The sequence below is a fragment of the Malaclemys terrapin genome, chromosome 3, assembly GCF_027887155.1.
Source record: "Malaclemys terrapin pileata isolate rMalTer1 chromosome 3, rMalTer1.hap1, whole genome shotgun sequence".
Lineage (NCBI taxonomy): Eukaryota > Metazoa > Chordata > Testudines > Emydidae > Malaclemys > Malaclemys terrapin.
Window position 1 is genome coordinate 206,061,233 of NC_071507.1, and position 13,880 is coordinate 206,075,112.

The 13,880-nt window shown below is 47.4% G+C and overlaps 1 protein-coding gene across 2 annotated transcripts in view; it reads left to right on the forward strand.

Annotated features, from left to right (window-relative positions):
• The window catches only part of ASXL2 (ASXL transcriptional regulator 2), a 248,647-nt gene that overhangs the window by 122,256 nt on the left and 112,511 nt on the right, over positions 1-13,880 (forward strand). The window contains exon 1 of one of the 2 annotated variants that reach the window (XM_054021958.1): positions 12,809-13,255. The exons of the other annotated variant lie outside the window; for it this stretch is intronic. The gene's annotated coding sequence lies outside the window, so the exon portion shown is untranslated. Of the gene's footprint in view, positions 1-12,808; positions 13,256-13,880 lie in introns of those variants that run through there. 2 annotated transcript variants of the gene reach the window in all.

The following is a 13,880-nucleotide window of genomic DNA, read 5'->3' on the forward strand; positions in this document are numbered from 1 at the left end:
ATTTTACCCTCCATAATAAAACAGAAGTATGATCTCTACAGTTTTAGTATGAAGCAGCTTCATATTTCCCCGTCCCTGATATAATTTGCAGAACTAGAATGTTAGGAAATGGTTTACTCTGTTCTGTAGACATGTACTGTCTGGTACAAAAGTCTCCCATTTTAGCCATGCTGTGGTTTTAACAGCCAAACCCGTGAGTATGTTGAAAGTATTTTTTATATAATTTTATTCATGTATTTTAACAACTTTGTTCCGAATCCTCTTGTTCCAGAGCTGTCTGAACTTCATGTAACTCTTGGTAAATCTCCACATTTAAACATAGCAGCTCCTACAGCATTTTGTTTGAAATAATGCTACCCTAAGAACTTCAGCTTCATCCGTGCATAGCTTATATACTGCATGTGTTAGGTAGTCCTTGTAGATTGGGCCCAAGTAGCTCACTATGTGAGGGGTGGAGAGGAGTCAAATCAGTGAGCTAGTTCCTATACTGTATAAATATGTTGCTTTGACCATGTCACCCCTCTCTTTGAATCCCTCCACTGGCTTCCCCTTCTCTATTGCATCAAAAAAAAGCTGCTTGTATTAACTTTCAAGGACCTTCACCGTCAATCCCCAGCCTACCTGTCATCTCTCGTTCGCTATCGAGCTGTCAATGGGCTCACTTCAAATCAGTTCATGATGCAAGTCTCCATTGCCCATGTGTTAATTTTACAAACAAGCATCTTCATGCTTTCTCCCATGCTGCCCCACCATGCTTGGGGAGATGCTCCCCTTACACATCCACGAAGTTACCTCTTTATCCACTTTCAGATCTTTCCTCAAAACTCTCCTTTGCTGTGATGCAGGTTAAAAAAAAAAAAAAAAAAGTGACAATGGCTAGGCTGCTGTTGTGCTGAGACCACTTCCCATCATATTGACCAATGCTGTCTGATTGTTCATCTCTACTCCTTTGTCTTTCTATGTCCATCTGTTGCCTCTTGTTTCTTACTTAGATTGTAAGCGCTCTGGGGCAGGGACCATCTTTTTGTTCTGTGTTTATAGAGCTCTTTGCGCAGTGGGTTCCTGGTCCATGACTGGGTCAGAAAAGACCAGTTTGTTTTGCATTTTCAACTCCTGTGTTTCACAGACCTGCTTAGTTCTTCATTCCCACTAACAGCTCATCGAATCTCTTCTTACATCTCTCCAATAAGGTTGTAGTTCTGTCACTCAAGGAATCAATTCTGAAGCACTTAGTGGAGAGAAAAGTGATCAGGAACAGTCAGCATGAATTCACCAAGGGCAAGTTGTGCCCGACTAACCTAATTGCCTTCTATGATGAGATAGCTGGGTCTGTGGAAAGCAGTGGATGTGTTATTCCTTGACTTTAGCAAAGCTTTTGATACGGTCTCTCACAGTATTCTTGCCAGCAAGTTAAAGAAGTATGGGCTGAATGAATGGACTATCAGGTAGATGGAAAGCTGGCTAGATCATCGGGCTCAACGGGTAGTGATCAATGGCTCCATGTCTAGTTGGCAGCCAGTATCAAGCGGAGTGCCCCAAGGGTCGGTCCTGGTGCCGGTTTTGTTCAATATCTTCATTAATGATCTGGAGGATGGCGTGGACTGCACTCTCAGCAAGTTTGCAGATGACACTACACTGGGAGGAGTGGTAGATACGCTGGAGGGTAGGGATCGGATACAGAGGGACCTAGACAAATTAGAGGATTAGGCCAAAAGAAACCTGATGTCCAACAAGGACAAGTGCAGAGTCCTGCACTTAGGACGGAAGAATCCCATACATTGTTACAGACTGGGGACCAAATGGCTAGGAAGCAGTTCTGCAGAAAAGGACCTAGGGGTTACAGTGGACGAGAAGCTGGATTTGAGTCAACAGTGTGCCCTTGTTGCCAAGAAGGCCAACGGCATTTTGGGCTGTATAAGTAGGGGCCATTGCCAGCAGATCGAGGGACATGATCGTTCCCCTCTATTCGACATTGGTGAGGCCTCATCTGAAGTACTGGGTCCAGTTTTGGGCTCCACACTACAAGAAGGATGTGGAAAAATTGGAAAGAGTCCAGCGGAGGGCAACAAAAATGATGAGGGGGTCTGGAGCACATGACTTATGAGGAGAGGCTGAGGAAACTGGGATTGTTTAGTCTGCAGAACAGAAGAATGAGGGGGGATTTGATAGCTGCTTTCAACTACCTGAAAGGGGGTTCCAAAGAGCATGGATCTAGACTATTCTCAGTGGTACCAGATGACCGAACAAGGAGTAATGGTCTGAAGTTGCAGTGGGGGAGGTTTAGGTTGGATATTAGGAAACACTATTTCACTAGGAGGGTGGTGAAGCACTGGAATGGGTTACCTAGGGAGGTGGTGGAATCTCCTTCCTTAGAGGTTTTTAAGGTCAGGCTTGACAAAGCTCTGGCTGGGATGATTCAGTTGGGATTGGTCCTGCTTTGAGCAGGAGGTTGGACTAGATGACCTCCTGAGGTCCCTTCCAACCCTGATATTCTATGATATTCTACTCCAGAAGACTTAGTTACCAGCTAGAGGTGCCATGTCTACCATAAGAAACTTTTCCTAAAATTTCAATAAATTGCTACCACAAGTTTAGCTCCAGCAATGGCAGCATTGGGGTGGGAGCCCAAGTCTAAACAGGGCTCCAGGCAGATGCTGGTATTTTAGGCACCGTGTAAACGAACATTCTCCAGAGTGGCTCTATGCAATGCAGTGGTTAAATAGCTTCCTTGAGACCTGTTTACAGGTGGGTTCCTACCATTGCTACCACTAGTGTGAACAAAGCAAAGGAGACTAGCATCCAAAGAAAGGCTGAGGTCTGCAGCCTCCAGGTGGAGGCAGAGTGTGACTGTCAGGCATTGCATGTTGGTGAATTTCTGGGGTCTGAGGGACAGTGTTTTTTGAGGGAATTGAGGGTGCGTTTTATTTTCCTTCCTTCATTTTCTCCGCCCCACCCCCTGGATAGTTGAACTCCATATCACAGCCAAAAAGGGCTATGGAGAGTGTGTGTGTGTAAGGGGTATCTGCCTTTCCTCTTTACCCATAGCATTCTTCTCTAACCCAGTTCTCATGTCAATTGTTCTGCGTATCTGTGAACTCGGGAGGAAGTGATCATGATCTGACAGAATTCAAGATCCTATGGAAAGGAGAAATAGTAGGCAAGATCCTGTGGAAAGACCAATTAGGAAGAAAAGGGGTTGAAGGGGGCAAAAAGATCTAATAGAGGCTCAACATCAAGTTATTCTGATGTGGAGGAAAGGTAAGAAGCAGCACAGGAGACAATATGGCTGCCCAAGGAGCTTTTTAGCGATCTAAAATCCAAAAGGGATCCCTAGAGGAAATGGAAGGAGAGGCACGTCACTAAGGATGTATACATGGGAAATGCATGAACATGTTGGGACCAAGTCAGGAAAGCTAAGGCAAGAAATGAAATAGAACTGGCAAGAAGTGTTAGAGGCAACAGGAAGGGGTTCTCCAAATACATCAGACAAAAAAGAAAGATCAAGGATGGTGTGGGCTTGCTGCTCAATGGAGAAGGTGAGCTGGTAATGGGAGACAAGAAGGCAGAACTGCTCAATGCTTACTTTGCTTCAGACTTCACACAAAAAATAAAGTGACCAGACAACTAGTGAAGTTACCATAGACAACAAAGGTGAAGAAATGGAGTTTGGGATAAGTAAAGAACATGTCAGATCTTTTGCTTATTTGAATGAATTCAAGTCAGCAGGGCCTGATGCTATTTAGCCTGGGGTGCTAAAAAAAATCTCAGCACTACTGGCAATAATATTTGCAAACTCATGGATAACAGGCGAGGCCCTGGAAGACTGAAGAAGGGCTGACGTAGGGCCCATCTTTAACAAGGGGGGAAAGGAGGAGCTGGGGAACTACAGACCGGTCAGCCTGGCTTCGATACCTGGGAAGCTACTAGAGCCATGTATAAAACATTCCATCTGCAAATACCGGGAGGATGGAGGGTGATCACTAGCAGCCAGCATGGCTTTACCATCATACCAAGCCAGCTGGATTTCCTTCTTTGACAGGGTAACTGGTTTGGTACACGGGGAATGTGGTGGACATAAAAAGATGGAGAAAAGTTGTTCTCTTTTGCCACATAGGGCAGAACAAGAGGTAATGGGTTCAAACTACAAGATAGCAGATTTAGATTAAATCTCAGGAAAAAGTCCTAACTGTAAGAACAGTAGGACAATGGAATAAACTGCCTACAGAAGTTGTGGAATCTCCTTCACTGGAGGTTTTCAAAAAAAGAGGTTGAGCCATCTGTCTTGGATGGTTTAGACACAACAAATCCTCTATCTTGGCAGGGGGTTAGTCTAGATTACCCTTGCGGCTCCTTCTAACCCTATGGCGTTAAAGTACATCACGCTACAGCACACTTTATTTTTGGCAGTGTGTAGGCAGAAACCTCTCAGGCCTTAATGCGTATAAAGAAGCAAAAAAGGGAACAAGCAGCGTTCCCTGTAAACTGTGCATGCATGTGGCCATGCAGCAATCTTTTGTATACCACACGTCACAAACTGTGCCGCTTCCTGATTGCCTCCCATGGGCCCTTGCAGAAGTGCTTTGACCTCTGCAAAGAGACTCCAGGGAGAGTGGAAACCTGTTGCTCTGTACTGAGGCAGCTAGAATCTAGCCTGATTGTCTGTCTGACCTGTGTCTAACCCCATGCTGTCTTGGCACGGGTGTGAGAGACCCGCCAAATGGTGGCATTGATCCTGCCTCCAGGATGCCTCTTGTTCCCTTGGGCTGGCCCACCCCTGCTCCAACAGGCTGTTCCCTCCCCCCCTGTGTGGAAGCCTGAGTGCCAGTGGGGCTGGGTGAGGACTGGATCTTCTTTATTCTGCTGGGGCTGCTCTTGTGTTCTGGGCCAGTGCCAGCTGGGGGAATGGGCTGCACCGTGTGTGTGTGTGTGGGGGCGGGGGGCAGAGTACAGTGTCTGCAGAAGAGCAAGTCCTGTCAGCGGGGGTAGGGAGCTTGGAATGGTATCAGCCAGAGGATTAGGCCCTGGTGGGCATGACCGGGTTTGGTGTCAGCCAGGGGAGTGAGTCCTGTGGGTGTGTGGGGCTGGGTATGGTATCAGCCAGCAGAGTGGGCCCCAGGAGGGTGACTGGGTACTGTCAGCCAGGGGAACGGACCCTGGGGTGGGGTGGGGTAGCTGGGTACGGTGTCAGCCAGGGGAACGGACCCTGGGGTGGGGTAGCTGGGTACGGTGTCAGCCAGGGGAACGGACCCTGGGGTGGTGTGGGGTAGCTGGGTACGTTGTGTCAGCCAGGGGAACGGACCCTGGGGTGGGGTAGCTGGGTACGTTGTGTCAGCCAGGGGAACGGACCCTAGGGGATGTGGCTGGGTACGGTGATGCCTGGGGATGTTGGCTGGGCACTGTCAACCAGGGAGGAGGACCGTTGGGTGGGTAAGGGGGTGGTTAAGTTCAGCCAGGCAGGTGGGCTGTGTGGGGTGGCCAGGTAGGGTGTTGGCTAAAGGCACTGGAGACTATCTCTCCCTGTGCCCAGGGTGGGCCCTTGGGTGTGTAAGGGGGCTGCGTTGCACAACAGTTCCCTGTGGTGTAAATGTTTGGGGCCTTGTTGTCTTTTGGGGGCCCTTCCTCCTCTTGGGCATAGCCAGGATACGCTCAGTCTTGTCCAGGGTGTGGTGGGGGGCAAGGTCAGGTGTTGCAAGGAAGTCAGACAGTGATCCTGATCCCAGAGAGTCTTATTAACATTTCCCCCCACCTCCACCCCATCTCTCTTCAGTTAGTGCATACAATTACAGCAGTGCAGCTGGGAGTTCAGTGTAAGAAGACTTAACAAAAAGACATTGGATGATGACATACCGCAGCATCTTCACCAGACTACAAACCCTGTTCTTCTACTGTGACGCTTCCTTCCCCCTCCAAAAGAGTCCAGCCTCTGCAGACTAAAGTGGTGGGAAAGTTTATAAAGCAAACATAAGAATGGCCATGCTGGGTCAGACCAAGGGCTTGTCTACACTACAAAATTAGGTTGAATTTATTAGTCAGCCTGTAGCCTCCAAATTTACAAAATCAATGGTGTATGTCCCCACTATGCACGTTCCATCGGTGGAGCGCATCCCCACTACCACGGGTAGCATCGACTCACAGAGCGATGCACTGTGGGCAGCTATCCCACAGTTCCTGCTGCCAATTGGAATTCTGGGTTCAGCTCCCAATGCCTGATGGGACAAAAACATTTTTGTGAGGTGTTTTGGGTACATACCGTCAGCCTCCCATGATGCACTTGGCTCCTCCCTCCCTCCCTGAAAGCAACGGCAAATAATCGTCACTCCTAGGCCTGGGTTACTTGTGCGGACACCATAGCACAGCAAGCATGGACTCCGCTCAGCTGTACTCTGTTGTTGTGAGCGTCGCAAACACCTTGCGCATTGTCCTGCAGTATTTGCAGAGCCAGGAGCAAACGTGTGAAAGAATGTGATGCCACGCAAATAGCAGTGCTGGAAGCCGTGGAATGGAGCAATTCGCACCTACTGGCAGTGGCAGCCGGGCTTGTTGACACAGTGGAACACCGCTTCTGGGCCAGGGAAACAAGCACAGACTGGTGGGACCACATCGTGATGTAGGCATGGGATGAGGAGCAGTGGCTGCATAACTTTCAAATGCATAAGGCTATTTCATGGAACTTTCCTCAGCCCTGAAGCACAGAAATACCAAAATGAGACCTGCTTTGACAGTTAAGAGTGGCGATAGCTCGCAACACCAGATTGCTACCGGTCAGTCGGGAATCAGTTTGGAGTGGGTAAATCTACCATAGGGGCTGCTGTGATCCAAGTAGCTAGGGCAATCAATTCACTTCTGCCAAGAAGGGTAGTGACTCTGGGAAACGTGCAGGACATAGTGGATGGCTTTGCCACGATGGGGGTTCCCTAACTGTGGTGGGGCGATAGATGGAATGCACATTCCTATCTTGGCACCAGACCACCTTGCCAAAGAGTACATAAACCGGAAGGGGTACTTCTCAATGATGTTGCAAGCGCTAGTAGATCATGGGTCGTTTCACCGACATTAACGAGGGATGGTCAGGAAAAGTACATGACGCGCACATCTTTAGGAACTCCGGACTCTTCAGAAAGCTGCAAGAAGGAACTTTCTTCCCAGACCAGAAAATTACTGTTGGTGATGTTGAAATGCCAATAGTTATTCTTGGAGACCCAGCTTACCCCTTGTTCCTGTGGCTCATGAAGCCATACACAGGCAGCCTGGATAGCAGTAAGGAGCAGTTCAACCACAGGCTGAGCAAGTGCAGAATGGTGGTAGAATGCCCCTTTGGACATCTAAAGGGGCACTGACACAATTTACTCACTAGGTTAGACCTCAGCGAAAGCAATATTCCTATTGTTGCTGCTGCTTGCTGTGTTCTACATAATATCCATGAAAGTAAGGGGGAGAAGTTTCTGGTGGGGTAGGGGGTTGAGGCTGATCGCCTGGTTGACAATTATGAGCAGCCAGACACCAGGGCAATAAGAGCACATCAAGGCGCACTGCGCCTCCGAAAGGCTTTGAAAACCAGTTTCATTAATGATCCAACACTGATGTGACAGTTCTGTGTGGTGTTCCTTACTAGCCTGCCCCCTTCTTCACGTGTACTGCCCTGTAAACTAAACCCCCACCAACCACTGTGTGCACAGTGAATAAAGAGCCCCTTGTCCTCAGCTCATGCATTTTTATTATGCTAACAAACACTGAACAGAGACAGCAACGATAACCAGGTAAGGGCCTGATAACACAGGGAGGGAGGGGCAAGGACACATAGCTAATTACAATTGTACTGTCTAGCAATCAAAGCTGTGGGAATGAGAGCTTTCTGCTCCATGAACCATCCCCTGGAGTTGAGTTCAAGGGATAACATCCTAGAATGTGCCGGCAGAGAGCTCCATCTGGGAGAGGAGCAGGGGCGGCGCTATGTATTTTGCTGCCCCAAGCACGGCAGTCAGGCAGCCTTCAGTGGCGTGCCTGCGGAAGGTCCGCTGGTAACATGGATTCGGCAGTATGTCTGCGGGAGATCCACCGGTCCCATGCCTTTGGTGTACCCACCGCCGAATTGCCGCCGAAACCGTGGGACTGGTGGACCTCCCGCAGGCAGGCCGCCCCCCGCGGCTTGCTGTCCCAGGCACGCGCTTGGTGCGCTGGTGCCTGTAGCCACCCCTGGAGAGGAGGATATAGAACTTGGTGAGGAGGGCAGCTGGTTCATCATTGGGTGCAGTGGGACTCTAAGGTCTAGCTGCCTTTCCTGCACCTCAACCTGTTTGCTCCCCCATAAGCTGCAACATCTCCTCTTGCGTGTTACGCTCTTTTTCCCTGCTTGCTTTCCTGCCCTCTTGGTTGATGTGCATGCTCTCTGAGAGTGTGAGTCTCCATGCATGCAGCTGGGCCCTGTCGGCCTCAGAGGAACGCATCAAATCACAGAACATGTCTTCCCTTGTCCGCTTTCTTCGCCTTCTAATCTGGGACAGCCTTTGTGCTGGAGTGGAGGAAGCACCCAGAGAAAATGTTGCAGCTGCAAGGAAAACCTACATTGTTGAAAACAAAAGGTTAACTCCTGCAATGAATGAAATACTTCACAGCAGTAAATACATTCCCTGAGGTACTCGGCCTGCCAGTAAGGTACAACACATGGCAGAGCGCTGGGCAGCAGATTTCGGTGTGCAGGCAGGCATGCTAAGCACACATGAAAGGGTAGGAGATGTCAGGGCACACCCGGGGACACTTCTTAGTGTGGAAACTTTTGGCACATAAACAGGCTTTTCCGGGAAGCACCCTTTTCGTGGCTGCACTGGCCGCCACTGTATCCCTATTGTTTACCTCAAATTAAACATTAACCACAATTGCATTTAATGCCTGTAGTGTTATTACAAGTGTGCACTCACCAGAGGTGACTTCCCCACCAGTGGGTCCTGGGAGGGGATTGGCTCCAGCGTTAGGAAAAGGTCCTGGCTGTTGGAGAATGGATCCTCTGCTTGTCTGCTGCACATTCTCCTCCTCCTCCTCTTCTTCATCAACAGTGTCCTCCTTGTTGTTGCCTGTGGCTACCTGGCTCCCCTGGGAGGTAGCCATGGAGAGTGTTGGGGTACTGGTGGGGTCCCCGCCTAGAATCGTGTGCAGCTGCTCATAGAAACGGCATGTCTATGGCTCAGCACCAGAGCGACTATTCGCCTCCCTTGTCTTCTGGTACGCTTGCCTGAGTGCCTCTATTTTCACATGGCACTGCTGTGTGTCCCTGGTATAGGCCCCCCTCCCTCTCATGCCATTTTGGCATAGATATCAGCATTTCTTCTGCTGGTTCGGAGCTTTGCCTGCACAGACTCTTCTCCCCATACAGCAATCAGAGCCAGTGTCTCCTGCATGCTCCACGCTGGAGCACGTTTGCGTACCTGTACAGCCATGGTCAGCTGTGGTGGTGAGCTCTCCATGCTGATCAAACAGGAAATTAAATTAAAAAGTTCCTGAGGCTTTTCCTGTTTTCCTGGCTGAAGTGCAGTGGCGTTGAAAGCGTTGTCCAGAGCGGACACATTGGGACACCTCCCGGAGGCCAAACAAGTCAAAATACACTGTGCTGTGTTTACACTACCCCTAATTCAACCTGGGAAGGTCGAATCTAGCGCTGCTCCTCTCCTTGAGGTGGAGTACAGGCGTCGATTTTAAAAGCCCTTTAGGTTGGCGGGAAGGGCTCTGTAGTGTAGACAAGCACATTATAAATTGGACTTAAGGCGGGGAATGTCGATCTAACAACATAGTGTAGACCAGCCCAAAGGTGCATCTAGCCCAGTATCCTGTCTTCTGATAGTGGCCAATTCCAGGTGTTTCAGAGGGAATGAACAGAACAGGGACTCAAGTGATCCATCCCGTCACCCACTCCCAGTTCCCAGGTGTTTTTGTGAGATGCTTACTGTGTGGTGGGCATAGGAGCCTAGATCAATGAACATACACATAGTAATAAATATTTTAAGTTCAGTCAGTGAAAACACTGACAACTAACTGTTTGGTGCTCTATAGAATCATAGAATATCAGGATTGGAAGGGACCTCAGAAGGTTATCTAGTCCAACCCCCTGCTCAAAGCAGGACCAATCCCCAGACATATTTTTACCCCCGTTCCCTAAATGGTCCCCTCAAGGATTGAACTCACCACCCTAGGTTTAGCAGGCCAATGCTCAAACCACTGAGCTATCCTTCCCCCGTTGCCCAAAGGCCTCTGTGAATAATAAATCTAAATGAAGCTGCAAAATGAATGGTTAGGGTAGGCACCCAGAAAATCTGATAAATGAGAATGGGGAATACCCCTTGTTTGGTATTGCACAAAAAGTCTACAAGACTGCTGCTGCTGTTTAATGTCACAGGACAGAGAATTTCAGCCTCATGTACCCACAGTGGGAAAGGCCCTGCCTCCTGTTGTGTGTGTGTGTGTGTATGTGTGAATGACTCATGATAGCTAACACTGCAGTCTCTCCCACTTCTGTCTGCCTTCAGGACAGAACACAAAGATGTTGCAGCAACTCTGAGTGTCCCAAAGGATCTTGGTCTGAGGGAGGAGATTGCAGACAGCCGTCCCTGTTTAACTTACTGCTGGACTATTGTTGCAAGAGGTCTGACCTTGAGATCTTGGACTGGGAACCTGTCATATGGTGTGGCGGAGAGCTAGGAATCGAACACCAGGAATGTTATTGAGCAACTTCATCTCTCTGTATCCTGGTTTCTCTCTGTGTAAAACGGTGGTAACATTTACCGACCTACCAGGACTGGATGAGAGTTAATATTTGCAAAGCACTTTGAAGATGAAATGCACTATAGAAATACTAAGTATTTATTCATTTTACACTTAGTGCTCTTTGCAAGAATTGTTTTGTAGAATTCTTCTGACTACTTGTTTATAAGGCCATGTCTACGCTGGAGAAATTACCCACGTAGCGGCTCTATGCCGATGCGAGAGAGCTCTCCCATCAACATAATTAAATCACCCTCAACGAGCAGTGGTAGCGATGTCAGTGGGAGAGTGTCCACATCAGCGCTTCTGACAGGGTAACGTATGTTGCCTGGGGGTGTTTCTTTCACACCCCTGAGCAACACAAGTTATACTGACAAAAGTGCTAGTGCAGACATAGCCTACGTAATTGAAGGTTTTAAAGTCTTGTATGAAAAAGTGGCACATGTGTCATTTTTTCCAAATGACTGTATAACCAGATGGATTTCTAGTTACCCTAGAAGTACTGACTGTGAGGTGATGTCTAATAATACTTAACCCCTTTCATCATCATCTTTTTTACCTGAAAGTGCTGTACAAACATTAGCTTAATCATCCCAACACCTCTGGGAGGTGTAAGCCTTCTTACATGAGTTAGTTTAGCAATAATCTTCTTTGGCCAGTCACCAATAAGCATGTGAAAAGAGAAAGTTAAGCAAAAAGTTCAGAGGATTTGGATGGCCAGAGAGAAAGTCACTTTAAAATCAAGTGCAGTGACTTCTGGGATTAAACTTCTTATCATTCAAAAGCATAGCTGCTCTTTATTTCCTCTCCCTCCCGACGGTTGAGTATGGTGTGACTGTTGGTATGCCCATGCCGAGGGAAGGATATTTGTAACAGAGTTGTAAAAAGAACAACAGAGGGTCCTGTGGCACCTTTGAGACTAACAGAAGTATTGGGAGCATAAGCTTTCGTGGGTAAGAACCTCACTTCTTCAGATGGAAGTAAAAAGAACAGTGTCCTTAGCACAAATTTACCACTATGTCAATGGAATTGTGGGCCCTCAGCTTCCTAGGATGAGGCCCTAAGCTTCTAACCATGGAGCTCAACGGGTGGTAACTTAGACCAGCTGCAAGCATTTTATACCACTGTATCTTCTAGCCCGGCTCTGAGCAGTGCTAGATGGCTCTGGTAAAAATGTCAGCAACTGGCTTTGTCCTCTCTGTGCAAGCACTCCCAATACCGATGCCGTCAATGGAGCCACTGTGGTGGTAGTGCAGCAGGGAATGATTTCAAGAAAGATGCCAGTGCAGCCCCAGCCCTAGGTTCAAGGGCTAAACGCCTTTGGGGAAAGGTGCAATGGTGTGTGACCTCCTACCTCATCCCTAGCCAACACACTGGAGGCCATGTCCTGTGACATGTTCCAACACGTTCTTACAATGTCTCTTGCTTCTAAATGTTTGCACACTATAAAAAGACACAAGGAATATGTATAGCTATCAGTGAGTCTGATTGTTAAATGTTTCTTTTAAATATACTAAAGTCATTATGTGCACTTTAAAAAGGGAACTTCAACTCCTAGAAATTAGGGAAAAGACTTATAAGGTCATGGAATTCATCCGCATGATTGTTCCCTACAATGTCCTCTCCAGGGCTTTCTCCAGTCATGTCTTAAATGACCCCAGTGATAGGGCCTCCATCTGTTCTCTTGAGAGAGGATTCCACAGGCTAAAAGATTTCACTGTTGGGAAATTTTTCCTAATATACAACCTATAGTTTCCTTTGATTTCTTCCCAGTAGTCCTATTTCGATTCCTGTGTATCACGCCACATAATTCCTCTCCTTCTTTGTTGTTTACATCCCTGCAAATACTTGTAAATGGTTATCATACCCCTCTTGGATCCTGGGCCAAGCTATACATATTTAATTAGTTTACTTTTTCCTCAATAATAAATACCTCCAGCTGTAATTACTATCACTCTTCTCTAAATTCACTTTCTAAAAGAAAAGTATTTTTCCTTGGATTACAGCTGGCACTAAAGGAAAAGGCGTGAGCAGACTTTATAGAATCGCAATTGCTAAGTTTATTTCTTCATAGCAGAGACACAGCTGCAGATCAAAATAACTGGGAAAAGAGGCGTATCCTGTATAAAGAGCAGCAACAATCCACAGCATGACTGACCTCTATGCCCTGTTTTTAGCCTCTCTCCTGTAGCAGTCTGCAAAACGACTTGAATCAACTTCATAGCTTGTGAAAAAAGTTTAGGATCCCAAATCATTAGCACTGCATATTTATACACGTAAAAATGATAAATATAGCTACGTTTTATAGCAAAAGGTTTGAAAATCACTTCTTCCTTTATTTACCTGCCAAGTCCCAAGTCCAGGATTCAGTGTCTTCCATGCAAGAGTTGACGAGATCACAAATGCCTGGAGCATTGGAGGAAACTGCTCTCTTCTCTGTTTTAGGTATTTGATGTCATCAACTGAGGCAGCGGAAACATGGAATCCTGAACTTGGGGCTTGGCAGGTATGTAAAGGAGGAACTGATTTTCAGACATTTAAAAAAATCCCAAATCCTACATTACTTGTATATCTGATCTCTCAGGTGCCTCATGCTGTGGCGTTCCTGCCCTTCAGTTTCACCGATTTAAACATCGATTGGATGTGCTTTTCGCAAAAACAGCAGACCGAAGCTAAACAAAATAAATATGACTTGCTTCTTACCCTTAAGGTGGCTAGATTCAGGCAGTGACTGGCCCTGAAAGAAGCAAAAGAGAAAAAGTGCCTCTTTGAGCAAAGCGCTGCAACCGGACCTATGGTGTTTCCAATTAATTTCTAGCAGATGTTTCTCAGCTGATCATAACAGGGGTGGTAGGGCACAGGATAACAGGTGAGATTTTCAGATACCTGGCATCAAATCCTGGCTCCAGTGAAGTTAAAGAGAATTTTTCCAATGACTTTGGGGCCAGGATTTCACCCTTGGGTCTTAGACTTCTCAGGACTCGTGCAGCATATTATAGAATATCTACTATTTTACATTAATTAAGGCTCACATTCACCCTCAGAGATGGGTGAGTTGAATTATTCCCATTGTACAGCTCCCTGGAAGCACAGACAAAGGGTCTTGCCAAGGTCCATTTGTTGTCAAAGGT